Source organism: Lissotriton helveticus, chromosome 7 (assembly GCF_964261635.1).
Source record: "Lissotriton helveticus chromosome 7, aLisHel1.1, whole genome shotgun sequence".
Lineage (NCBI taxonomy): Eukaryota > Metazoa > Chordata > Amphibia > Caudata > Salamandridae > Lissotriton > Lissotriton helveticus.
The window spans coordinates 1,411,810,577-1,411,837,035 of NC_136068.1; positions in this window are offsets into that span (position 1 = coordinate 1,411,810,577).

A 26,459-nucleotide genomic window follows, 5' to 3' on the forward strand; every position below is an offset into this window, starting at 1 on the left:
GGGCGATAGGAGCCCATCTGATCCGGGGGCTTGTTTTTTTTCGGGAATATCACAATTTTTGCCCTCGACCATGAATTTGGAGGCTGTCCTCCTCTAAATACATATAGGCATAGATCTAACAATATTTCTTGGAGTGGGTCCAGAAATGATATATAAAATTCTAATGGAATAGCATCTAGTCCCGCTGCTTTCCCACGGGAGAGATCCTTCACTGTTTTAATTAATTCATCAAGAGTGGGGGGCTCTTCTAGTCTTTCTTGATCTTCTACATTTAATTGCTTGTAGGTATCTGCTTCTAAATATTCGGTAGTCATGTCTAGGTCTATTTCTCCCTCCTCTGTATATAGTGCACTGTAGAAGCGCCAGAATGCTTCCCTAATCTGCCCTGAGTCGGTTATCCTACCTTCTGTCGGGTCATCGATCTCGAGTATGACATTCTGTGTGGTCTGCTGTCTCATTTGTATAGCTAACTGCTGCCCCATTGTTTCGCTAACTTCATACATTATTTCGCGATGGGCTGTAGCTTTTTTTACTGCCTTAATGGTGTATTCATTTGTAATTAATGCTCTGGCTATTCCAACCTGTTGTTGGATATTATCTATTTCCTCTATATTGGAGGGGCCCCTTGTCGCCCTTTTAAGATCTTCTTCCACCCTCTTTAATTTGTCCTGTAGCAGTCTTAGAGATTCTCTAGCATGTTTGTTAATCCTAGATGAATATTGTATAGTTTCTCCCCTAATACCTGCTTTTAGGGCATCCCATACAAAATTTACTGTTGTACTTCCTTTGTTTATTGTTAGGAACTCAAGTATCCAGCTTCTCATGTGATTACAGTATTCGTTCTCAAGTAGCAAAGATCTATCAAATGTCCAACCTTGTTGTTTCTGTGTTAAAGAAGCTGTATCAACTGTACATACCAGGGGGTTATGATCCGAAAGGACACGAGGTAGCTTTTCTAGTTTAAATAGCGATTTTAATGAATTGAAGATTAAAAAATAATCCAGCCGGGCATGTGTCTGGTGAGGATTAGAATAGAAAATATAGCCAGGATCATTAGGATTTTGGTTCGATGTCTGCCACCCATCTACCAACCCATGAGTGATACACAACTGCTTAATAGCTCTAAAGATTCTTGGTTTTCGGCCCCGATATTGCCAATCGTCTTTTGTTGACCAGTTATGTGGAAGATTTATATTGAAATCCCCACATATTATGACTGGTAGCGGCCAGTTAGTAAGCTCATTAGATAAATAATTAATTTCTGAGGGGTCATCGTTATTATTGCCGTAAATTGAGCAGATGGTCATCGTTGAAGATTGCCCTGTCTGTAATTCTGTAATAACCCATCTGCCAAATTTATCAGATTGTGTTCTGTTAAATTTAATCCCTGCACCTTTAGCTATGAGAGCTACCCCTCTAACCCGGCCCGCTTGTGTAGTTGCACCAATCACGATGTACCCGAGAGATCTCAAAATATGTGATTGTGACCCTTCAATATGAGTTTCTTGTAGGCATACTATGTTGGCACCCATTGACTGTAGACCCACTGCCACCATCTGTCTTTTTTTAATATCGTTTAAGCCGCAAATGTTTAATGACAGTATTTTTAACATCCCCATCTATATATCTCTTTTTTGTATTGATTATGTGAGTTTTTTCCTTTCCATTCCATAACTAGTTTATCCAAGATATATCTGACCTGCCCTGCCTTCCCCCCTCCTCTTTTCCCTCCCCCCACCCACCACCACCTTTGAAGGTTACCTGGTCTTGCTTCGGCCAGGGATGTGACATCCGCGAAAGCGGGCCCCGTGATCTGGGCTTATTGTCTTAAGATAGTTAGTATGCTTATCTAGTTTCATTTAAATCATGACCAAGATAATCTCGTTTTGTTTCAGATTTTAGATTAACCTGACCTGGTCATCTAACTTATTGTTTATCCACATTTCCCTAATGAATATTTTTTAGGTCAATACATAAAAAATAAAAAAAAAGGAAAAAAAAAGAAAAAATTAATTAATTCGACTTATCTATTTCTACTTTCAGTCTTTTTATCAGGATTATCTTGTTTCACATGGTCACTCGATCCTGTCCCTGAAATTTCACGCAGGTAATCTTCCGCCAGTATTTCGCTGGTAAAGCTTCTTGTGGAGCTCTTATATATGACTTTCAGGCGTGCCAGGTTTTGCAAATATACTTTTGCTCCAAGTTTCTGAAAGGGTTCAATTAGCTGGCGCATTTTCCATCTTCGCTCTACTGTTGCGTGTGCGAAATCCGGTCTGGCAAAGAATTTGAACCCCTTATGTTCCCGTTGAGTATTAGGCCTCGCAAGGTCATAAATTGCTTCGCGGAGAAGGAAGTTACCGCAGTAGACCAGCATGGCCCTTGGATACTGATTTTGCTTGTTAGGATGTTTTGATAGCGTCATTGGGTATCGATGGGCCCGCTGTAATTCTGATTTTTGAATTTGACAAATTTTTCAAAATTACTAAGAGTCTTGTATAGGCATTGGTTAAGTCCCTTTAGAACATTTGTAAATAAAAGCTCTCTGTAGTTAGGGATTAGAGGGTTAGAAACTTTTATGTGGAATGCCATTTAACAAGATGCCAGCTATTAGTGAAAAGATCCGAAGGAAGGTGGTATCTGACTATATGATACCCCCACTTTTTGCCTGGTGTTTTGCTGGTTTTCGACTTAGTTGGACTGGGACCCTGCTATTCAGGACCCCAGTCTATCTGCTTTCTCTATAAAATGGACTCCATGTACTTTAGGTACAAACCAGATTGGTTACTGGGTCTCCCGTGTGAGCCCCTGTATATGGTACCTTAGGTACCCAGGGCATAGGTGCACCCTAGGCCTACCAGGGGCTGCAGCATGTATTGTGCCACCCCTGGTTAGCCTTCCAAACTGACACCACAGGTCTGCAATTGCAGCCTGGGTAAGGTGGTATAATCACCCCTTACTTAGATATAGTATACCTATATATATATATATATATTCACTGAAAAAACCATAGGTTATAGACCATATATAGTTAGGAATTAGCATTTAAAAAACCTTATTTTACTCACACAAAACCATTGAAATTCCATATATAGTTAGTTGCACTAACTATATATCGCGCACCTGCAATCCACTGCTGATGATGTCACATATTACATCATTCATGACATGGTCAGTGACATCACTGATGACATCACTGATGACATCTCAAATGACATCACTGATGACATCACTGATGACATCTCATTTGACATCAATGACCACATCACTGATGATATCATTCATGTGACAATACAATGCATCTCCTCACATTTTAATATAACCTCTGTTTCACCCAGTGTTAAATACAGAATATAATTTTTGAAACCATTGACACACCAATACTAGTTACTACATACGCACTCACTGATTCCTACGTCTACACACACCTTCACTCATTCACCCATACTATCATTCATACATACAATCACTCATCTTTACAACACTATCATATGCACTCATACACCTATACAGACACTCACAGTCTGCCACTCATCCATGGAGTTACTCACACACCTAGTCAGTCCTGTAAAGAATCAATGACACTTCCATTTTCTTGTCTATACAGTTAAACATAGAGCACCTTACATTTTCAAACATATACTAACACATACTTACCTTGTTATACAATCATTGATACAAGTACACATTGATCTGCACAGAGTCACACACCTCCCAGCCAGCCACACACACACTCAGTCTCCCATACAAATACTTGGACAATCAATCAGTAACCCATATAGTTAATCATATAGCTACTGATCAAAACATGCAGCAGTTTACAGAACAACAGACATAATGATGCACAAATTAAGACACTTTAGTCACTAACCCATGCACTCAGTGAGACACATTTAATCACTCACTCATGCATTCAGTCATGCACCTACTAAATCCTTTGTCCAGACACTTATACTTCCACTCATTCTTCAATATGTAAGACACATTTTAACTTTACAGAAACATACAGTCACTGGATGTTGTCATCAGTGATGTCATCAGTGATGTCATTTGAGATGTCATCAGTGATGTCATCAGTGATGTCACTGACCATGTCATGAATGATGTAATATGTGACATCATCAGCAGTGGATTGCAGGTGCGCGATATATAGTTAGTGCAACTAACTATATATGGAATTTCAATGGTTTTGTGTGAGTAAAATAAGGTTTTTTAAATGCTAATTCCTAACTATATATGGTCTATAACCTATGGTTTTTTCAGTGAATTTTCAAGGTTTTGTAAATGCTAATTCCTAACTATATATGGTCTATAACCTATGGTTTTTTCAGTGAATTTCAATGGTTTTTTAATAGCAAATATCATAAGCTGTCGAATGTCAAGTACGTGGTAAGTGAAAACATTTTCGTGTTTATGCACACTGATCTGCTTTGAATGGTGCCCCCCCCCTCATTTCTATTAGGAGTACTCTCTCTTTGCAGATAGTGAAAGGTAGTTAACGCAGGTCTTTGCCCCCGTTGTAATCCGTCGTGCCTGCTTCTCTCTCCATTTGATTCATTGTTATCCAAGTATTTACTGTTTTAGAATTAGTTCTCTTTGGTTCATTCTCTATTTACAAACAAACACAGAGTCGCAATACTCTGTTTAGTCTTTGCAGATAACGAAAAATCGTGTAAAAAAAAAGAAAAGGAATCGAGCAAAATCAGTAGGCCACTAATGGGATCTCTTTTTGACCTCGCTAAAATAGAAACATTAGGAACAACCCCTCATGACAAATACAAAACTAGTGAGATGAACTGAACTCCACACAATGATGGCTGCAAAACAGCTCTGCTCCGCCACCCACCCCGCCCAAAATAACGATAAAGAACGGCTGCCATGATTGGTTGCGGAATGACCACGACGGAGCTACGAAATGGTGCTGCTCTCATGCTAACCCCAGCTTCAGTCTGAAACATCCAGAAACACTGTAGACTACCAATTCGATCAGTTCCGGTAGCGCCCCAATGTAACCCGGTAGAGAAGAACTAGCCCTCCCCTCTTTGACTGATGGTTCTTGTTGCCTGTCCCTTCTGTTGTCATTTAACAGAACTATTTAGCCTGCTGAAAGGGGTTGTGTTCCGACCGCTGGTTGGTGGAGACATTTTGACTATATTCTGTACCTGCGTTGTCGCGTAATGCGTCATATGACGCGCCGCGTTAGCGCATCCGGAAGTCATCCGGGGCGCGCAGCGCGTAACGTAAGCATAACAAGTCATGTGACTTGTTAATAAAACTTTTCATTGGTTCATTTTACTTTTCTTATTGTAATGATGAAAGGCTTGGTCATATGACCTAAAAATTACGCTTTTCATTACTTCCGAACATTATTTTTTCTTAAATATATGTTATAATGTTCCAGGCTAATGTACTTTCCCGGAAATTTTACAACTGTCCTGCAAGTAAAATATATTCTTTTTTCGAGAAAAAGAGCGTTTCTTCGTCCCATGACGGAGCCGTTGAGCAAAAGAGGGTCGACCTGCTGTCTTAGTCGCCGATACGCCTGAATATGAGATTCTTATCGATCACTTTATGTTGCAGGAATAGAAAACACAACAGCCCTTGACCATTTATCTTTACTGCGTTCCTTCGTATTATACCTTTTACCCTTCATGTAATTGGTCTGCTTTATTTCACTTGCCTTTTAATGATTCTAAAACAGTGACTATTATTAAAAACTTTACCAATGTATATACTACTACCATGTTTTCTTTTAAAAACCTTTATTGTGAAAATTTCATTATACAAATACGAGCCTATAACCACGTGGGCCGGCCACGGAGCAAACTGTAATCGTATATGATGAATAGACATTTACACTGTAGAGGAACGTAACGGGCGGGCCATTAGGTTGCAAGAACTAAGGTGTCTAACAGTTACGGAATCGGTGGACGTACATTTTATAATTAAAATACGACAGGGCCAGTTACAATAAAATTATCTAGATATACATTTGCGGGCAAGTACCATGGGTGACGTTAATTCGAACTTTCAACAGTACAGTAATCAATAACACATCAGAACTTAATATCAATAGGGATGTCGAAATATTCAATCAATTCTCGTCCCCGCCCGCCATGTGCTTCAAAACTGCATACGTATCTCGTGATTTCAAGGTTCTGCAACCAGTACACAACAAGGAGTTACGAGTCCCATTTATTCTGGCGCCATTTTGGGCGAGGACGGGCAGGTCCAGGATATAGTCAAAATGTCTCTACCAACCATCGACTATGATGATGTTCATATGCTGTATTTATTAGAGTAACACTCAGATGTCCACATGAAATAAATTTGCCACAATCTAAACATGTCATTTTAATCTTTCCAAAGTTCTTCTAAATATTTGGGACCGTTTCCCTTGCCTCTGAAGCTCTCAGTGCCACTTCTTTGATGAATGTACTAGCAGGTCAGGGGTTCTCCTCCAAATCTCTCTTTTATGCAGCACTATAATTAATTGGTGCCACCTCTCCATATGACGATGCATGGTATAGTTACCACAACTATATTTTTTTTCGGTTCCTCTAGAGAGTTCATCGTGGCAGATGAAGCGTGTAACGTACCGGGCATTTACCTTTTTTTGCATGTACAGGAAAGGAAAAAAAAATCGAGCGTCCGAGTTCTAAGGTGTCCCAGGGCCATTTTAGTGGACCAGGCCCAAATCCAAAGAACAGGCCGCCATTTTGAGAGTCCTGTTGCAGCCGCCTGTCGCTGTAGCATCAAGAGCAGCCGAAACTCAGCTGAATGGCAACTGAAACGGTAAAGGGGCGCCCCACTACAGCAGACGAGCCAGGCCCAAATCCAAAGAACTGCTATCTCACAGGCTAATGGGGCGACCCACGCCGAGTTTCAGCATTGTAGGATGACCACACAAGTACAGCAACTTGCTAGACATCACCTCGGTGCCATCCGGATCTCGGCGCCCCACTGCAGATGAAGTGCCTCAACTATGAAACCACCACGGTGACATCCGGATCTTGGCGCGTTGTGCTGCCTTCGGCCTATTCGCACATCGGTCCGCTACTGACGCCATCTCACAGGCTAATGGGGCGACCCACGCCGAGTTTCAGCATTGTAGGATGACCACACCAGTACAGCAACTTGCTAGACATCACCTCGGTGCCATCCGGATCTCGGCGCCCCACTGCAGATGAAGTGCCTCTCAACTATGAAACCACCACGGTGACATCCGGATCTTGGCGCGTTGTGCTGCCTTCGGCCTATTCGCACATCGGTCCGCTACTGACGCCATCTCACAGGCTAATGGGGCAACCCACGCCGAGTTTCAGCATTGTAGGATGACCACACCAGTACAGCAACTTGCTAGACATCACCTCGGTGCCATCCGGATCTCGGCGCCCCACTGCAGATGAAGTGCCTCTCAACTATGAAACCACCACGGTGACATCCGGATCTTGGCGCGTTGTGCTGCCTTCGGCCTATTCGCACATCGGTCCGCTACTGACGCCATCTCACAGGCTAATGGGGTGACCCACGCCGAGTTTCAGCATTGTAGGATGACCACACCAACTTGCTAGACATCACCTCAGTGCCATCCGAATCTTGGCATCTCAACGCCTAGTGGTATCTTCCATACAAAAAATATTGTTACGCTGCCTTTGGCCCCATTCGCACATCAGTCCGCAACTTAGACATCACCTCGGTGCCATCCGGATCTTGGCATCTCAGCGCCTTGTGGTGTCAGTCAGAAAATATTGTTGTGCTGCCTTCGGCCTATTCGCACATCGGTCCGCTACTGACGCCATCTCACAGGCCAACGGGGCGCCCCACGCCGACTTTCAGCATTGTAGGATGGCCACACCAGTGCGGCAACTTGCTACACACCACCTCGGTGCCATCCGGATCTTGGCATCTCAGCGCCTTGTGGTCTCTTCTACACCGGAAATATAGTAGAAAATATTGTTGCGCTGCCTTTGGCCCCATTCGCACATCGGTCCGCTACTGATGCCATCTCACAGGCCAACGGGGCGCCCCACGCCGACTTTCAACATTGTAGGATGGCCACAGAAGTGCGACAACTTACTAGACACCACCTCGGTGCCATCCGGATCTTGGCGCGTTGTGCTGCCTTCGGCCTATTCGCACATCGGTCCGCTACTGACGCAAACTCACAGGCCAACGGGGCGCCCCACGCCGACTTTCAGCATTGTAGGATGGCCACACCAGTGCGGCAACTTCCTACACACCACCTCGGTGCCATCCGGATCTTGGCGCGTAGTGAAGCTGCAGCAGCTGCAAATAAGCTTCAGACAGTGTTACAACCGCTGCTCAGAACTCTCAACTATGACACCACCTCGATGCCATCCGGATCTTGGCGCGTTGTATTGCCTTCGGCCTATTCGCACATCGGTCCGCTACTGACGCCGCCTCACGTGCCAACGTATTTTCTCCGCATTTTATACCCTATGCCGCATAACAGGTCATGTGACTTGTTTATAAAACTTTTCATTGGTTCATTTTACTTTTGGTTTCCTAATGATGGAAGGCTTGATCATATGACCTAAAAACAACACTTTTCATTGGATGAAAACTTTTTTTTCCCCCCAAACGATGAAAGCCCCACCTTGTTTCTGGATGTTTCAGACTGAAGCTGGCGTCACCATGAGAGCACCACCATCTCGTAGCTCCGTCGTGGTCATTCCGCGAGCAATCATGGCAGCCGCTCCCCACCAGAAGCCTGCAGGAGTCGGGGCCCCCAAAACTTTTGATGAATTCTCAAGGCGGAGGGGACGCTTTCGAGAATGGGGTCCAAGACCTAGCAGACAAGCGTCCGATTTCCAAGGTGTCCCAGGGCCATTTCAGTGGACCAGGCCCAAAAAGGAAACAGCCTGCCGCCATTTTGAGAGTCCTGTGACAGCCGCCTATCGCTGCACCGCAAGAGTGGGCGCAACTCAGCTGAATGGCGGATTTTGACACAGTGGACCAAAAGCGGACGGAATGGCAACTGAAACGGTAAAGGGGCGCCCCACTACAACAGACGAGACTCCACCTGGAGAGGCCCGTTCACGCCGCCTCCCCCGGGGCGCTCCACGCCGTTATTCGGAGCAGCATTGTAGGATACCAAAACCAGTGCGGCAACTTACTGGACATCACCTTGGTGCCATCGTTCTGCTGCCTTGGAACTATTCGCACAACAGTTTGCTACTGATGACCCACCCCCCGCGACGCCCCACGCCGTTATTTGCTGGGTGGCAACTTACTAGACATCACTTTTGTGTCATCTAGATTTCGGCGCGTTCTGCTGCCTTGGAACTATTCGCACAACAGTTTGCTACTGATCACCCACCCCCCGCGACGCCCCACGCCGGAAATCTGGACGTTGTGCTGCGTTGGGACTATTCGCACAGCCGACCGCTACTTCGTTGTTTTTCTCTAAAAATGTTTATATGTTATTACTATTTTTGTTTTCTTGTATATATTTATAAATTATTAAAGTTTTATAATCTTACTACTTTGTCGGAGTGCTATATATTTTTAATGTGACACATAATTGTAAAAACTTTGATGTACAAAGAGTCATCCCTGGAATCTTCCGCTTCACGCTCGGTCCCCTCCCCAATCACAATACAGAATGGTTTTCAGATAATAGCAACGCTTCTGCTGTGACGGATCTCATCGAGTGTGGGCCTTGATCTACTATAACTCCTTTGAAGACGGGTGATTCTTTACAGCTGTGGCCATAAACTACATCTGCAGGGCTAGCTGATAGCCTAGGACCGGCCTGGACAATCGGACACAGAGGAAAAGGAGTGTCAGAGGGTGCGGTAGTGAATAGGGCGAAAGGGAGGTGTCCGGCGGGCACAGGGTGTGATTCTCAGGGAAGAACAGCGCAGATGGGGGGAGGTTTATTACCCATGCATAAAACAGAGAGCGGGGGTGACCACTGCCTGGGGGAGATGCTTGCGAGGGTGGGGAGCCATGCTAAGGATCGACAGCGTTCACAGAGTGGATCTGGTCAAGGCATCTAAAATGGCTGCCGTGCACGACAAAAGTGTGGCATTTGAAAAAAGACAAGATGGCGCACACAATGTTTTTCAACAATTCCTGATTTCCTTCGAATCGAACGTTAACAGACGTTGGGGCATATTACCAAAGTTAAGCGATATTTATCCCTAACGATGCATTGCAAAGATTTTTTTACCGTCAGAAATTATCGCAGATAAACCTTGCTATTATCAAGGTTTATCGCAAATACGATAAAAAACGAGCGCAATGCATTAATGTCGCTGAAAACTCCGCGATATTCATGCATTACCGAGCTAATGCTCTTAGCCATGTTATCCACCTCCCATTGGATAACATGGCTAAGAACTGCTCAGGGCAGCTGTTACTTTTTGGAGATATTCGCGCTTATCTCGAATATTTCCAAAAGTTGATAATAGGAGATAGCGATGTTAGCGACTGTTTCCAGTCGCTAACATCTTGGCATGCCCACTTTGCATGTCATTAGTGATAAATATCACTCACATGCAAAGTGGGACCCAAGATGGTCGCTATCTCCTACTAGCCGTCGCTAACTGGTGTTAGCAACAGCTAGGTAATACACATATAATTTTATCTCCGCGAAGCGGAGCGCTGTTACAGATATATATCTTGTTTTTGAACGTTAATTTCTCAAAATGCACTGAAGCACATATATTGAGACATAGCAAAGGCACATCGGGCTACCAGTCCCTAATATTTTACCAAGTTTCGTGCAAATCCATTCAGCCGTTCGATTATTATTATTATTATTTTTTTTTGCCCCGCGGGGCCCTTTTAAAACCTCCACATCAAACCTAGGGGGTCAGCGAGGATCTACTATGCCCCCTTATGGTCATCAGCCGTTCGATTATTATTATTATTTTTTTTTTTGCCCCGCGGGGCCCTTTTAAAACCTCCACATCAAACCTAGGGGGTCAGCGAGGATCTACTATGCCCCCTTATGGTCATTTGCCCCTTCGCTTTGGCCTCCTCTTGTCTCTCGATCCTACCGAGAGACAAGATGGCGGCCGCTACGTACTGTTTGGAATGTTTACAGACACCGGAGAGCCAATCAGCTTCGCTTCGCAAAGCTCCGTAACGCGAAAAGTACGCGAAGCGGTGCGCTGTTACAGATATATATCTTTTTTTGAACGTTAATTTCTCAAAATCCACTGAAGCACATATATTGAGACCTAGCAAAGGCACATCGGGCTACCAGTCCCTACAATTTTGCCAAGTTTCGTGCAAATCCATTCAGCCGTTCGATTATTATTATTATTATTTTTTTTTGCCCCGCGGGGCCCTTTTAAAACCTCCACATCAAACCTAGGGGGTCAGCGAGGATCTACTATGCCCCCTTATAGTTATTTCCCCCTTTGTTTTGACCTCCTCTTGTCTCTCGATCCTACCGAGAGACAAGATGGCGGCCGCTACGGACTGTTTGGAATGTTGACAGACGCCGGAGAGCCAATCAGCTTCGCTTCACAAAGCTCCGTTGCGCGAAAAGTCCGCGAACCAGAGCGCTAACCGGTCCGCTGTTACAGATATATATCTTTTTTTAAACGTTAATTTCTCAAAATCCACTGGAGCACATATATTGAGACCTACAAAAGGCACATCGGGCTACCAGTCCCTACAATTTTGCCAAGTTTCGTGCAAATCCATTCAGCCGTTCGGGCTAAAAGTGAGGCCAACCGCCCTATGGAAAACTCAATGTTAAAAACACGTTTTGGGACCCCCCTTTTTTCTCGGCCCCCACTGGACGAACCCCCCCCCAAATTTTCAAGGGCTGCTCAGAAACAAAATGTGCCATTTTCCTGAAAATTTCAGCCGATTCCGTCCACAAACGCCAAAGTTATTAGACATAGAATTTTCAAAAAACCCATAGAGAAAAAATCCTAACTATATATACCTACTGGCGACCGCCAGTAGGTAATATATATATATATATATATATATATATATATATATATATATATATATATATATATAGACACATATTAACCTATAAGTCACTCTTATGGCAGGCCTTGACAATCCTGGAGGCACAGTGCTTGGTTTTGTGTAACAGGTTGCCCTAGCATGAGCTGAGCCTCTCTGCAGCTTTCGGAACCATCTCCTTATAGCTGTTCTATGATATAGCCATACCATATACTCAATCAAAACATGTCTTGTAAGGTGTCAAACACTTTGGAATACTACTCCCCCCCGCCAGTTCTGGCGGTGGGGGTAGAAGTCCACCCTTCTAGAGGGAGAAGACATGTAATTACTGGTAAACCCGGTTATAGTTAAACAGAGCCCCAGCATCACAAAATGGATGCTGCTGCAACAGACACGAGCCTGCCCTCCTGCTGCTGGATGAAACTCCGGCAGGGGAGGCCTGGACAATAGGATTCCTGTACAGAGAGGTGCCAGCACCTCCCCAAACAGGCATTAGTGTATTGGGGCAGGGTGGGTTGCATTCAGTGAATGCTTTTCAGGCACTGCCTGGGGCACACAAGGTGCTCCATGCATTTCCCAGTTCAAACCGGTTGCTGGGGCACTCAGCCCCAGCTCTGATGTGAAACCAGACAAAGGGGAAGGGGTGTAACACCCCCTCCCTAGGTCCTCCCATAGGTGGGACCCTAGAGTTAGCCCAACTCCTAATCTTGCTATAAGAATAGGATCCCAGTCCCTAGGACTTTAGATTACCCTGGACGAAACTCAGCAACCTATATCTTGGACCTTCGACATTCCATATCAACTGGAAGACAGAGGAAATCTCCCTTGTGGTCAAGGAGTGACCACCCTGTTCTTACAGGCAACAACAGCATCTTTGCCAGTCTGCATTTTCAAGGCTCCTGCCAGATCCCGAAGAATCTGCAACACAGGACGCAGACTTCCAGATATCTCTGATGCTGACCTTTGCTCCCAGCAAAGCTGAGACCTATAGCGGACACAAAAGACGTGGGACTAGAACTCCTGGACATCCTACATTTTTGCAACTACACCTACTTTCTGAGATATCTCGAAGTTGTGCATTGGGGTATTTGAAGCCCCTGTCCCGAGCACCTTTTGCACCGATGCTCAGAGTCCTACACTCCAAGAGTGTCCCGTGGGCCCGGTTTGTGTATTTCTGCTCTAGGTCCCTTTGTGGTTCTTAGCCTATTGGCTAGCGAGCCCCCACAAAGGGACATCTTTTATTTCTTGAGCTTTCCTGGTTGCTCCAGATGTGCTCTCACTCCTCTCCAAAGGAGGAGTCTCTCAGACCTTGCTGGTCTGAACCAAAACCAATCTTGTCATCTTGTGTGGATTGCTGTTGCCAAGGCTTGTTGGGTCTAATCCGGATTCCAACATCGCAGTCAACTAGATCTTTTGAGGGACAGCGAGAATCCAGCTCCTGGTTGTCTTGACGCCTCCTGGACCTCGTGCCTCAAGAGTAAAGCTTCACCTCTTTCATCTGAAATCCCACGACATCGGCTGGCATCTTCTCCTCGCCATCCTGGTCACTGGCTAGTGACCCAGATTCTGTCCCTTCTGCTTTCAGGTTCTTCACATCTCTGGTCCACCCTTGGATCCACCCGGACACGTTTCCTCTGGTCACCTGCATCATTTCTTCGCAGCTCTCCATTGGAATCGACGACGAAACCCGACATCAAAAGACACCTATACACCCGGCTTCAGTGAGGTAACTCGAGTACTCCGGTGCTCCCGTGGGTCTTGACTCTCGAAGTGTCTAAGTCTAAAAGGGTTCCATCGTAGTTCACCTAGAAGTGCCCTTAATCTTTAAAATTGTAACTTGTTTGTTCTCCATAGAAAGTCAATAGTGATCTGCGGCTGTTTTTAGACACTGCACGCGTCCCCGGTCGGCCTCTTGCATCCTAACCTTTGGTGATTCTAGGTAGCCCCAGCGGTTCTACAGGCTCTAGGCCAGATTTCTAACTCCCACGTGGTCTTATACCACTATTTTAGTATATGGTTTGTGAGGCCCCTAGGGCATAACGTATACTGTGCAACTTATCGTATGCTAATTAAGTTCCTTGTATTGTACTTTTACCTATGACCTCATAAAGAGTCCAGTGGGATTGTGTCATTTGGTCATTTAAGAGATTATAATTAGTAAAAACAACTTGCTTAACTCGCCTCTAAGTCGTACCCTGAAGGCTGCTCTCCACAGCTATCACTAGGATAGCTTTCTATAAGGTTGACTTTACAACCTACCATCAATAAGGGTTGTTTGGGCTGGTGCAAGGTGCCCACTAGAATAGTGGACATCATATACCAGGCCAACTTCTCACAATATCAACAATGAAATAGAGAACCTGGTTGAGGACCTCGACCTCACCCCTTATCTCCACTTAGAATTCAGGGAGTTAAGGTCTCTGTGTAAACTTAAACACATTAACATGGGGTCCCATCCCTCCAAACAAAAGCTCCAGGACCTATTGGCAGGGTATGCTAAGGACCACCCTCTAAGCAAGGTGACGATCTCTCAGATGGGGAAGAAGATGGAGGAGATGTGGGTAACTTCCACCCCCCCCCCACACTTCTTAGGGAGAAAAGGGCCCCAGTACCCCTGACTCAAGGAATACAACTCTGATACCCTAGATCCCACAAAGGTGGTTCAGGTAATTCTGAATCCATTGAGGACAGCCTCAATGAGGAGACCAACCTCTTAGTGAGGTTGACCAAGAGATTAGATATAGAGACCCGACTCCTGGCTTTAGAAAAAGAAAGAGCAGAAATGGACTTAGCTCCCACGAAGCAACTAAATAAACAAGGACAGAGAGCAATCTTATGATCCTAAATCCCCAAAGGGATTGTCCCCAAATTTGAGGAAGATGATGACATCATCAAGGGGTTCACTGCCTTTGAGAGGGCTTGTGAAATGAGGAAAATGAAAAAGTCACACTGTGGGGCACTCCTTTGGGAACTGTTCACTGGTAATTGCAGGGACAAACTCCTGACCCGTACAGGTGCAGATGCTGGGTCTTATAACCTCATGAAGAATACTCTGATTTAGGGCTTTGGACTCACAACTGAGGAATAAAGTATTAGATTCAGGGGAACTCACAAAACCCCAAACCAACCCTGGATTTCCTTTGTGGACTATTCAGTCAAGACACTGGATGGATGTTTAACTGGAAATAATGTGCATGATTTCGATGGACTTTACAATCTTTTTATGAATGAACATGTTTTGAGTAATTGCACTAATAAAAAGTTACATCAACTTTTGGTAGACCTAATTTCTTCCCAAGACCACTGTGCCACTAGTGACCCAAAACAGCCACTGGGGGTGAACAAAAGAAAGGGGTTACCAAACCTCCCCAGCGCAAAGGGGGGAGAACCCCAAAGACAAAAAGCCAGCGTCTTCAAAAGGGTCCCAAAAACCTGCTCCGGCAGGTGGGTCCCAAACCTCTTCCCAGTCCAATGGTAGGTACAAAGGGTAGAACTTTGATCCTCTGAAAGCCTGGTGTTTTAACTGTAAGAAGATGAGTCACTTGACTGGAGATGCTGCTTGTCCTAGCAAGAAGCCACCTAGTCCTTCTCCAGTTACTACCGATGTAGCCAATCTCCAGATTGGATCAACAGTGTGCACAGAAGGAAACAAAGGTCCCCGGGGAGATGGGGTTTTTTAAAAGGTTGTACTTAAGTGGAGAGAAAATCTCATACAGAGTGTTCAATCAAGGAACTGAGAGGTTCCATTGTCGGAATTAGAGAGCCTCACACACCCAGGGCGTTTAGATGTGGAACACACCCTGACCGTAGGGTGTCCAGTGTCATCATTGGCTCACTGCTCCTCGTCAGACCGGCGCTGCAATGTCTGACGGGGTGCTCGGAGGCACCCTTTTAACGGAGGTCTTTTATTCCTTGCCGATGGTGTGTGTGAGTCAGAGGGAAGATGGTGTAGTCGGTGTGGAAATTGTGAATATTAAAAAGGGTAGCCAGTCCACAATAGGATTTATTGGCGTGGCTGCTTCCCTGATTAAAAGGGGGTGAGAGGGGAGCTAGAGACTGTAGGGAGTATCAGAACCTAACTCTACCCCCTGATGTGGTCAACATGTTTCTCGCCGTCCGGCGATTCGTCAGGACCAGAACAGAGTACTACACGTGAAAAAGGGGGGTTCAAACACAAGAGGAAAAAAAAACACAAATACAACCTCACTGGGTCGGTTGAATAGAGGGCCTAAGGTCCTGCTCTAGTTATGCGACCCTAAGGGCGATTAAAAGGGCCTCGCAGTCTGCTCCCGTGAGGCCAGCGCTGTCTGGCGATTGTGCCTTGGTACGAGCGCTGGGACGCAGAGAGACCTACCCCTCACGCTCGCGGCACAAAAAAAAAAAAAAGGGATCAACAGTGTGCCATAGAGCAAATCAGGTTTTACACTGAAGCAGCTTTAGTCACTGAGGGTGAAGTTTAGTTTGCCTCTTTAGCTGTGTGGCCACCCAACTTACAGAAGTATTTACAATCCCCCTGGGTGATTGGGACTAGTATAGAGGCCCTGAGGGATACAGGTGCCAGTGTCACTATGGTGAGACACACACTGATTTCTCCAGAGCAATACCTGATAAGGAAATCCTACCCAGTCACCAACGATGACAGTGTTACTACTAACCATGCCATGGCTATGGTAACATTGGACTGGGGGGGGGGGGTTACAGGCCTGAAACAGGTATTCCTCTCTCCAAAGCTTCCAGCTGCCTGCCGGCTTGGAATGACCTGGAGACTTCAGCATTGGCTGAAGTAGAATTGAAATCCCATGCAGCAATGCTGGACATCCCCGAGATTGTCTGTGTCAAAACTGGGCACAGAGTTGAAAGCAGGGTGAAAAAGAAGTGTTGGAGCACGGAAGAGTAGCCCAACCTTCCAAGAGGAAAGGTGGGAAGACTGGGAAAGCAGCTTCAGATCAGCCAAATACTCAGGACTTGTAAGCCCCAGAGGGAACCGAGCCCATGGAACGTGACCCTTACCAGGTTGAGCTCTTAGGCCTAGGGGGACCCACTAAGGAAGAGCTGTGTCTTGGACAGCAGACCTGTCCAACTCTTGAAAGCCGGAGGCAGCAAGCTGCTGCACAGGAAAAGGGAGATATCATTGGTACCCGCAGTGCCAATTGGGAGGAGGGTCTCCTGTATACTGAGGCCAGAGACCCCAACCCTGGTGCCACTAGGAGAGTGGTGGTGCCTCAACTGTACTGAGGTCTTCTACTCACTTTGGCCCATGACATCCCCTAGCTGGGCATCTTGGGTAATCCAAGACTTGGGAGAGGCTAGTCAGGCACTTTTATTGGCTCCAGAGTTCCCAGAAAGTAAAGGAGTTTGTTAGCTCCTGTGTCACCTGTCTAGCCAGTGGCAAAACAGGTGGACACCCAAAGGCCCCCTTAATTCCAACACCAGTGGTTGGGGCTCCCTTTGAAAGAGTAGGTGAGGACATAGTAGTTCCACTTGAACCTCCTACATCATCAGGGAGAAAATTCATACTGGTGGTAGTGGATCATGCCACCAGGTATCCTGAGATGATTCCCCTTAGGACTACTACAGCTCCTGCAGAAGCTAAGGCCCTCATTGATGTCTTCACCAGCTTAGGGTTTCCTAAGGAGCTGATTTCAGACAGAGGGTCAAACTGCATGTCTGCATACCTGAAACATATGTGGAAAGAATGTAGGGTGCAGTGAAAGTTTACTACACCGTATCACCCACAAACTAATGGTCTTTGAAGGGCATGATCATGGGGCTCCCTGAAAAACTCAAAAGGAGATTGAATGTCCTCTTACACCCTTGCTTTTTCCCCCTTTGAACTTCTGTTGGCTATCCTGTTAGGGGACCACTCTGTCTTGTTAAAGAGGGTTGGGAGAAGCTTCTCCAAGAACCCAAACAAGACACTGTCGACCATGTACTAGGCCTAAGGTCCAGAATGGCAAAGTACATGGAAAAAGCTTCCAAAGATCTTGAGGCCAGCCAGGAGCTCCATAAGCGCTGGTATGACCAAAAAACTGCAATGGTGGAATTCCAACCAGGGCAAAAGGTCTGGGTTTTGGAATCTGTGGCACCAATGACCCTCCAGTAAAAATGGAGTGGCCGTTACCCCATCTTAGAAAAGAAAAGTGAGGTCACTCACTTGGTAGACCTGGGCAAAAGCAGAACCCTCAAAAGGGTGATCCATGTGAACCACCTAAAGCTTTTCCATGACAGGGCTGGCATAACCATGCTGATGGTAACTGATGAGGATCAGGAGACAGAGAGTAAACCACTCCCTGACCTCCTCTCTTAAAGCCCCAAAGATGGGCCCATGGATGGAGTTGTCAATTCAGACACCCTCACTGCCCAACAGCAAGCTAAGCTATTTTCCTTAACCCCTGGTCAGACAAACTGGTGTACTCATGATGTGGACACTGAGGACAGTGCTCCTGTCAAGAACAAAATCTATGGACAGTCTGATCAAGTTAAGGAAAGCATCAGAGCTGAAGTTAGCAAGATGTTGGAGTTAGGGGTTATTGAACCCTCTGAGAGCCCCTGGGTCTGCCCAGTGGTTCTAGCCCCCAAATCTCATCCACAGGCTGAACATAGAGAAATGAGGTTCTGTGTGGGCTAACCCTGGGTGTAGTTCTTGTAGTAGAGCTATGCAAAGCTACGCGAAGTACACTTCGCACTACGCGTGCTACGTGTAGCTACGCAAACTGCGTAGTGCACTGTGCAAAATGATGTTCGCACTTTTGCACAGTGCCGGATGCTTGTCCCCACTGTGCAATCAGTGCAAACCGCATCTTGCACAGTGCAAGCGGTCGTTTTCTGCCGCTCGAGTAGATTTCTATTCGAGCGGCAGCTTTCTCAACGTGGACTGGTAGTTTCTCATTGCGAGCATACGCAACCACTTGCAATGAGAAACCTGACCTCCCCACGTTGAGAAACTCGCCAGGAGGTTTATTTTCCTCGCTCTCGATCGGCAACTTGATGTTGCTGATCGCAAACTAGGAAAAAGTCTCACCAGGATGTCATTTTGCTCGCTCGAGGTCGCCAACATGACATTGAGGACCGCGAGCAAGCAAAAAATTACCACTACGCTACGTGTGTTTGCACTGTGCTACGTGCAATTGGCGTAGTGCAAAGTAGCGCAAACTTTGCAAACTACGCGAGCGCAGCATAGTACTTCGCCCCAGGTTAGTGTGGACTATAGAGGGCTCAACTCTGCCACTAGGACAGATGCTCACCCTATCCCAAGAGCCGATGAGTTGATAGACAAATTGGATGCAGCCAAATGTGTAAGTACCTTTGACTTAACTGCAGGGTACTGGCAGATTTGCATAGCACCAAGAACCAAAAAGAAAACAGCATTCTCCACACCTTATGGGCATTATCAGTTTACTGTTATTCCCTTTGGTTTAAAGAATGTCTCTGACAACTTCCAAAGGTTGGTGAACCAAGCCCTTGCTGGATTGGACTCCTTTAGTGCGGCATATCTTGATATTGCTGTCTTTAGCTACACCTGGCAGGATCAGCTGATCCGCCTGGAGAAGGTTTTAAAAGCCCTGCAAACTTCAGACCTAACTATCAAGGCATTCAAATGCCAGTTAGGGCAGGGAACAATTGTATAATTGGGCCACCTTGTTGGTGGAGGCCAAGTGCAAATTTTACAACCCAAGATCCAGGCCATTCTGGACTGGGAAGCTCCAACCTCCCAGACCCAAGTCAGGGCATTCCTTGGCTTGACTGGGTATGACAGGAGGTTTGTGAAAGGATATGGATCCATTGTGACACCCCTCAAAGAACTTACCTCCAAGAAGCTGCCCAAAAAGGTAAACTGGACAGTTAGTTGTCGAAAGGCTTATGACACTCTGAAAGAGGCAATGCACTCAGCACTAGGCCTGGGTGGTAAATTGCCTTCTGCTCGCGGAATTTGGGTAATTTCACGTTCCATGGAGAACGCGGAATTGCCAAAAATTCCACTGTCCGCGGCTTCACAGATTTTTTTGCTTGTTCGCTCTTTCAAAATGTGTGTTCACGAGGTATTTATCCCCGAGCTCGCAAACAGCGTTAGGAAAAAAGCATTGCAGACGGGTGGAGCAAGCAATTGCGCACGTTTGCAGAACTTTTGCGTGCTCGCTGAGTTTTTTACCGTTTCCCGGAGCTTTGCATAGTGCGACTATGCAAATTCCACCCACCCTTACTCAGCACCAATTCTCAAAGCTCCAGACTATACCAAGCAATTCATTGTGCAGACTGATGCCTCTGAGCTAGGGAAAGGAGCGGTCCTATCCCAGACCAATGATGGAGGTTAAAACCATATACGTGTGAAAGTATGAGGTGTGGACGCACTGCCGTTCCTTTAAAAGTTTATCTTTTTAATTCCACTTTCGTCAAATTCAGAGCGTGCTAGACAGAGTGGCGCCTCTTGTCGTAGGCGTCTTCGTTATAAATGACAAAGTCGTGCTTCCCATCAAGGCGTGAGAGCATCCCCTGGTGCACAGCTCATTAGTACTTCTGGTTATTCCAGAATTCATCCAACGTTCACTCAACAGATGAATTTAAACTTGTTTTTGAATTTATTTCATTCATGGGTTTTTGAAAAGTTACAAGGTATAGTGATATGTATATCAATTAACAGTCTTATCTCAAATCATATCTCAATAAACATCAAATCATAAAAGACATATATAATGTAATACAAAACTTAATCATTCTAAAAATTTCAAGAACTTTATAAGCCAACATGTTGTGCAAGCTCGTATTCATGCATGCTATCCCCAGTGCACAAAGTGTTCCGTGGCAAAAATATCACCCAAAATAATCGTAATGCTGCCAACTCGGCACTCACATGTGTTTATATTCAAACATTTCTTCAACGATGTCTCGACTAATGAAGTCAGCTAAGATCAAAATGATACATTTAACGCCCGGCTCTTTAGGTTTTAGGAGTTAGAAAACGATATGCTCGCAATATTAGTCACTTACATGTTCGACGTGCGAACGCCTTTCGCAATATTCATATCGCCATTATCACTGTTCCTGGCATTTGCCGGCATTAGCAAACACGTTCGCCCAATGGTATCGCTTTTAACAACAATATCATAAACAAGAATACAATTGTGAACTCTGATTGGCTCGCTTTCCGATCACGTGATCGGACGACTAGCCAATGAGAGGGCTGCTCTACTCGCGCTAATGCTTGAAAAACATTGCTTGTGCAATAAAGATTTCTGCATTTGAAATCCTAGGGTAAAGATTAAAGATCATTTAACTCACTTTAGAATTCATTAAGCACAAAACAATACATATAAATGCAACATATAAATGAATATGGATACCACTCTAAAAAAAAATCAAAAGTTTACATTTTAAGGAAATAAACAACACTAAAAAACAAACAAACAATTTCCTTAAAATTTAAACTTTTGATTTTTTTTAGAGTGGTATCCATATTCATTTATATGTTGCATTTATATGTATTGTTTTGTGCTTAATGAATTCTAAAGCAAGTTTAAATTCATTTGTTGAGTGAACGTTGGATGAATTCTGGGATAACCAGAAGTACTAATGAGCTGTGCACCAGGGGATGCTCTCACGCCTTGATGGGAAGCACGGCTTTGTCATTGAAGGTTAAAACCAGCCTGTTGCTTTTATATGCAGGAGATTACTCCCCAGGTAGCAGCGTTGGAGTGCTATTGAGATGGAGGTCTTTGCTGTGGTTTGGTCCCTGTAGAAGCTGAGACCATACTTTTTTAGTAGTCACTTCACAGTTCAAACTGACCACAGACCTCTTAAATAGCTAGTGCAAATAAAAGGTGAAAAACCTAAACTTTTAAGGTGGTCCATCTCCCTACAGGGAATTGACTTCATAGTGGAACATAGACCTGGGACTGCCCATACCAATGCAGATGGACTTTCCAGGTTCTCCCAATTAGACTATGAAGACTTTCTGGGGAAAGGATAGTCTCATTCTCTTTCGTTTGGGGGGTTGTGTAGGAAAGTGCCACTTTTTTTCGTGGTTGCCCCACTTTTTGTCAAACTGTTGATGTACTTTGACTAAGTGTGCCCTGGGTTCCTGCCAACCAGGTACCCAGGGCCTATGTTCTTTTCCTAAACTGTACAGTTCGAAAACCCAATTTGCAACTCTGTGGCCACATGTAAGTCTCTTGTAAAAGGTACCATAGGGAGTAAGGGCACTGTGACAAGGGAAGGCCTCTGAGGGTTGCAGCACTTATTGTGCCAGCCTGAGGCCCTGTACCTTTACACACACACACTGCCATTGCAGGCTATGTGTTTTGGTGCAGAACAAAGTGAAGAGTCGACATGGCACACATCCCTGTGTGCCGTGTCTACAACCCACAGCCCTTGCATAGATAAGTCACTCCTCTAGCTGGGTGCACTCCAGTGGTGAGGGTACAGGTGCATGAGCCCTCTACCCCTACAGTGTCTAAGTCAATTCTTAGACATTGTAAGTGCAGTAATGCCATAAAGAGTATATGGTGCTGGGAGTTTGTAATTGTGAACTCCACAGCACCATAATGGCTTTACCGAAATGTAAGAAGTTTTGTATCAAACTTATCAGCACAATAAACCCACTCTGATGCCAGTGTGGGATTTAATGAAAAATGCACTTAGAGAGCATCTTAGAGATGCCCCCTGAAAAACGGCCTTAGCGAGTCCTGGCTGAGTGGCTGTTCACCAGCTGCCACCACCAGGCATGTTTCTGGACCTCTGGGTTGAGAGCCTGCCGAAATAGATTGCAGACATTCACAACAGCTTCAATGCCACGACCGCCCGACAACCAGTGAGACCCCTGTCCCCACAACCACCATCCGCACCAGCTGCCTGCTAACCTGGACCAGCATCACCGACAACGACACCATCAAGATCATGAACACCATCCACTCAGGATCTCTGTCAGACCCATGCCCAGACCACATCTTCAACAAAACCTGCACAGCCATCGCACCCCATCTCCGGAAATTCATCAACATTTCCTTCGAGACAGCAACCTTCCCGGAGAGCTGGAAGCACGCTGAGATCAACGCCTTCCTCAAGAAACCCGAAGCGGACCCCAAGGACCTCAAGAATGTCCGGCCCATCTCCCTGCTCCCGTTCCCTGCGAAGGTCATCGAGAAGACCGTCAACAAACAACTGACCCACTACCTCGAGGAGAACTGCATCCTGGACCCTTCCCAGTCTGGGTTCTACAGCAACCACAGCACCAAAACTGCCCTCATCGCCGCCACCGATGACATCAGGACCCTGCTAGACAACGGAGAAACAGCAGCCCTCATCCTTCTAGACCTGTCAGCCGCCTTCAACATGGTCTGCCACCACACACTACAAACATGCCTCCACGGAGCCGGGATCCAAGAACAGGCCCTGGACTGGACCACCTCCTTCCTCTCCAGCAGAACATAGAGCGTCCACCTTCCCCCCCCTTCCGCTCCGAAGCCACCAAGATCACTTGCGGTGTACCCCAGGGCTCATCCCTCAGCCCAACCCTGTTCAACATCTACAGGGCACCACTCGCCTATGTCGCCCGACTGCACGACCTCAACATCATCTCCTATGCAGACGACACCAAGCTGATCCTCTCCCTCACCAAAGACCCCCATACCGCCAAAACCAACCACCACGAAGGAATGAAGGCCGAATGGATGCGAAACAGCCAACTGAAGCTGAACTCGGACAAGATGGAGGTCCTGATCCTCGGATCCACCCCCTCGGCCTGGGACGACTCCCGGTGGCTGACTGCACTGGGAGCAGTCCCCAAACCCACCGACCACGCACGCAACCTAAGGGTCATCCTCTCCATGACTAAACAGGTCAATGCCATCTCTTCCTCATGCTTCAACACCCTCTGCATGCTTCACAGGATCTACAAGTGGATCCCCACCGAAACAAGAAGAACGGTCACCCAGGCCCTCGTCAGCAGCAGACTGGACTACGGAAACGCCCTCTACACAGGAGCCTCGGCAAAACTCCCGAGACGGCTTCAACACACCCAGAACGCCTCTGCACACCTGATCCTCGACATCCCTTGCCACAGCCACATCACACCCCACCTGAGAGACCTGCACTGGCTTCCAGTCAACAAAAGGATAACCTTCAAGCTCCTCGCCATGCACATAAAGCACTCCACAACAATGGACCAGCGTACCTCAACAGACGACTCAGCTTCTACACCCCCACCCGCCAGCTCCGCTCCGCCAACCTCACCCTCGCCACAGTCCCCTGCAACACGAAGAGTGACCTCCGGCGGCAGATCATTCTCCCACCTCGCCGCTAAGACCTGGAACTCCCTCCCTGCCCACTTACGTCAGACCCAAGACCTGCTGACCTTCAGAAAACTCCTCAAGCTCTGGCTCTTCGAGTAGTAGCGGCATCCCCCTACCACCAGCGCCTTGAGACCTTCACAGGTGTGTAGTGCTCTTTACAAATGTCACGATTGGTTGATTAATTGATTGAATAGTACATCTTCCTTATGTTGTACCAGAATAGGAGGTTGAGCTTCCTTCCGAGCAAGAACCTCCACTTTTAGAATCATTGGTTGCCAGATATCTACCAAGGAAAAGAACGGATAATACTCCACCATCTACTCCAAGCACCATTAATGATGATGATGAGAGAGACATGGAGTGGACCCTGGCAATGTCCAGGAGAAGCAAGGATAAAGAAAAATCCCAGAAAGCTTTAGACTTATGGATGGGTATGAGGATGAGAATGATGTCAACGAGGCAGTCATTGTAGAAGTTGACATAGAGGAATCTGACATTGCTATTCAATCTGCTTCAAGGGATATGGCATAGGTAGCGCCACCAGCTCCTATATTTGCAAGCCCGATCAGAGACCTGCACTAGCAACCACTACCTCAGTGGAAGTATGCACTGCAGAGAGGAAATCAACAACATGCCCACCTACCTCCAGTTCTTCACGCTTTGGCAGTGGCAAAGCAAAAAAGTACTTCTCCCCAATTTGAGACTTTTTTTATGGTTAGCAAAGAGGGGGAGCACATTGCAGTATGCATCATTTGCCACACAAATGTTGCCAAGGTAAACCAAGTACACATTATGGTACTGGAGGACAAATGACCCGTATGAAACAACACCACACAATCAAGTGGGAGGAGCACCTTAACTAATTGCTGAACATGGTTGTAGTGATGAAAGTGACTAGAAGAGCCTGGGTACATCAGCTATAAGTGAAATCATGGTGGGAAGTGATGATGATTAAGATGAGGGTGACATCCTCATGCCAAGCAGTAGTGTCCTAATAGTGCTCCAGTTGAATCCCCCATCTCATTGACTTCACAATGGCACAAGGCTCGGAGTCAGCTGGTGATATCACATACATGCAGTGACTGCCCCATTACGATGGACATTGAGTCTACCACCACCTACTTCTTAAAAGTTGCCTGAGCCTGTGGCCCTCAGAAAAGAAGAAAAAAATACAGGCTACTATTATGGGCATGTTCAGACAGGAGGGGCTATATGAACGCAACCACCTAACTTCACGTTTGTACAATGGGAAGTTGGCAAAAATGTTAGCACCACACCTCCTCCTTTTTTCTTTTGTCAAAGGTTCCAAGTCAGACCTATTTTGCCAGAGTTGCTGTTCCAGTGCTGCATCATGATGTGCTGCAATTGGTTGGACAAGTTTTGTAGCAAAGTGTTGTTCACACTATCCACCTGGTGACAGACATGTGGACCAGTTGTCAGGCGACTGATTACATATGCATTACTGCACACTGAATCTCTTTTTCTGAAGTACAGCAAAAATATCTACAGGTCTTGGTCCTTAAACTAGTTTTCGTGTGTTCAGTGTCATGCAGCAGTGGCCATATTCGCCATGGAGAAATCACTACATGTGTAAACATCTTGGACAAATTTAACAGCAAGGTGTCAGATTTGAATTTGTTACCATGGACAATGGCAGTAACGTAGGCAAGGCCATGTCAGACGGTGGATATTTCATGGTTCTGTTTAGCCCATTGCATCAACCTGGTGGTGTAAGACTTCTACAAAAAGAAGACATAGTCAGCAAAGAACTAACCACCTTCAGAAGAATCTGCAAGTATTTATGCCACTCTTTTAAAGCCCAGAAGCAGTTGTGGATTATTAAGCGTGCTAATAGAGCAACAGTTAAAGCCCTGATGCAGGAGGTGCCAACACGTTGGTACTCGACCTATTATATGTTTCAACGTCTGTTTAAGCAGTACAAACAGATCTATGACTGGGTCATTCAAAGAGGACAAATAATTTGACTAAGTCTCATATACTTCCTAAAGTGAGCACTGAAAAGACAGCGTTCCTCCTTGAAAATATTTTTAAAGTCTTTTTGGCAACAAATCAAATGCACCATGTAGAAACAACATTAAGGCGTACAATGAATGGTTCCACACATTTATTGTTTTGCAGGAGCCAACAGTATGCAGAATATTTCTAGGTAAGTCATTGGACGTTAGTAACGCTGAGTTTTTACCCCATATGTCA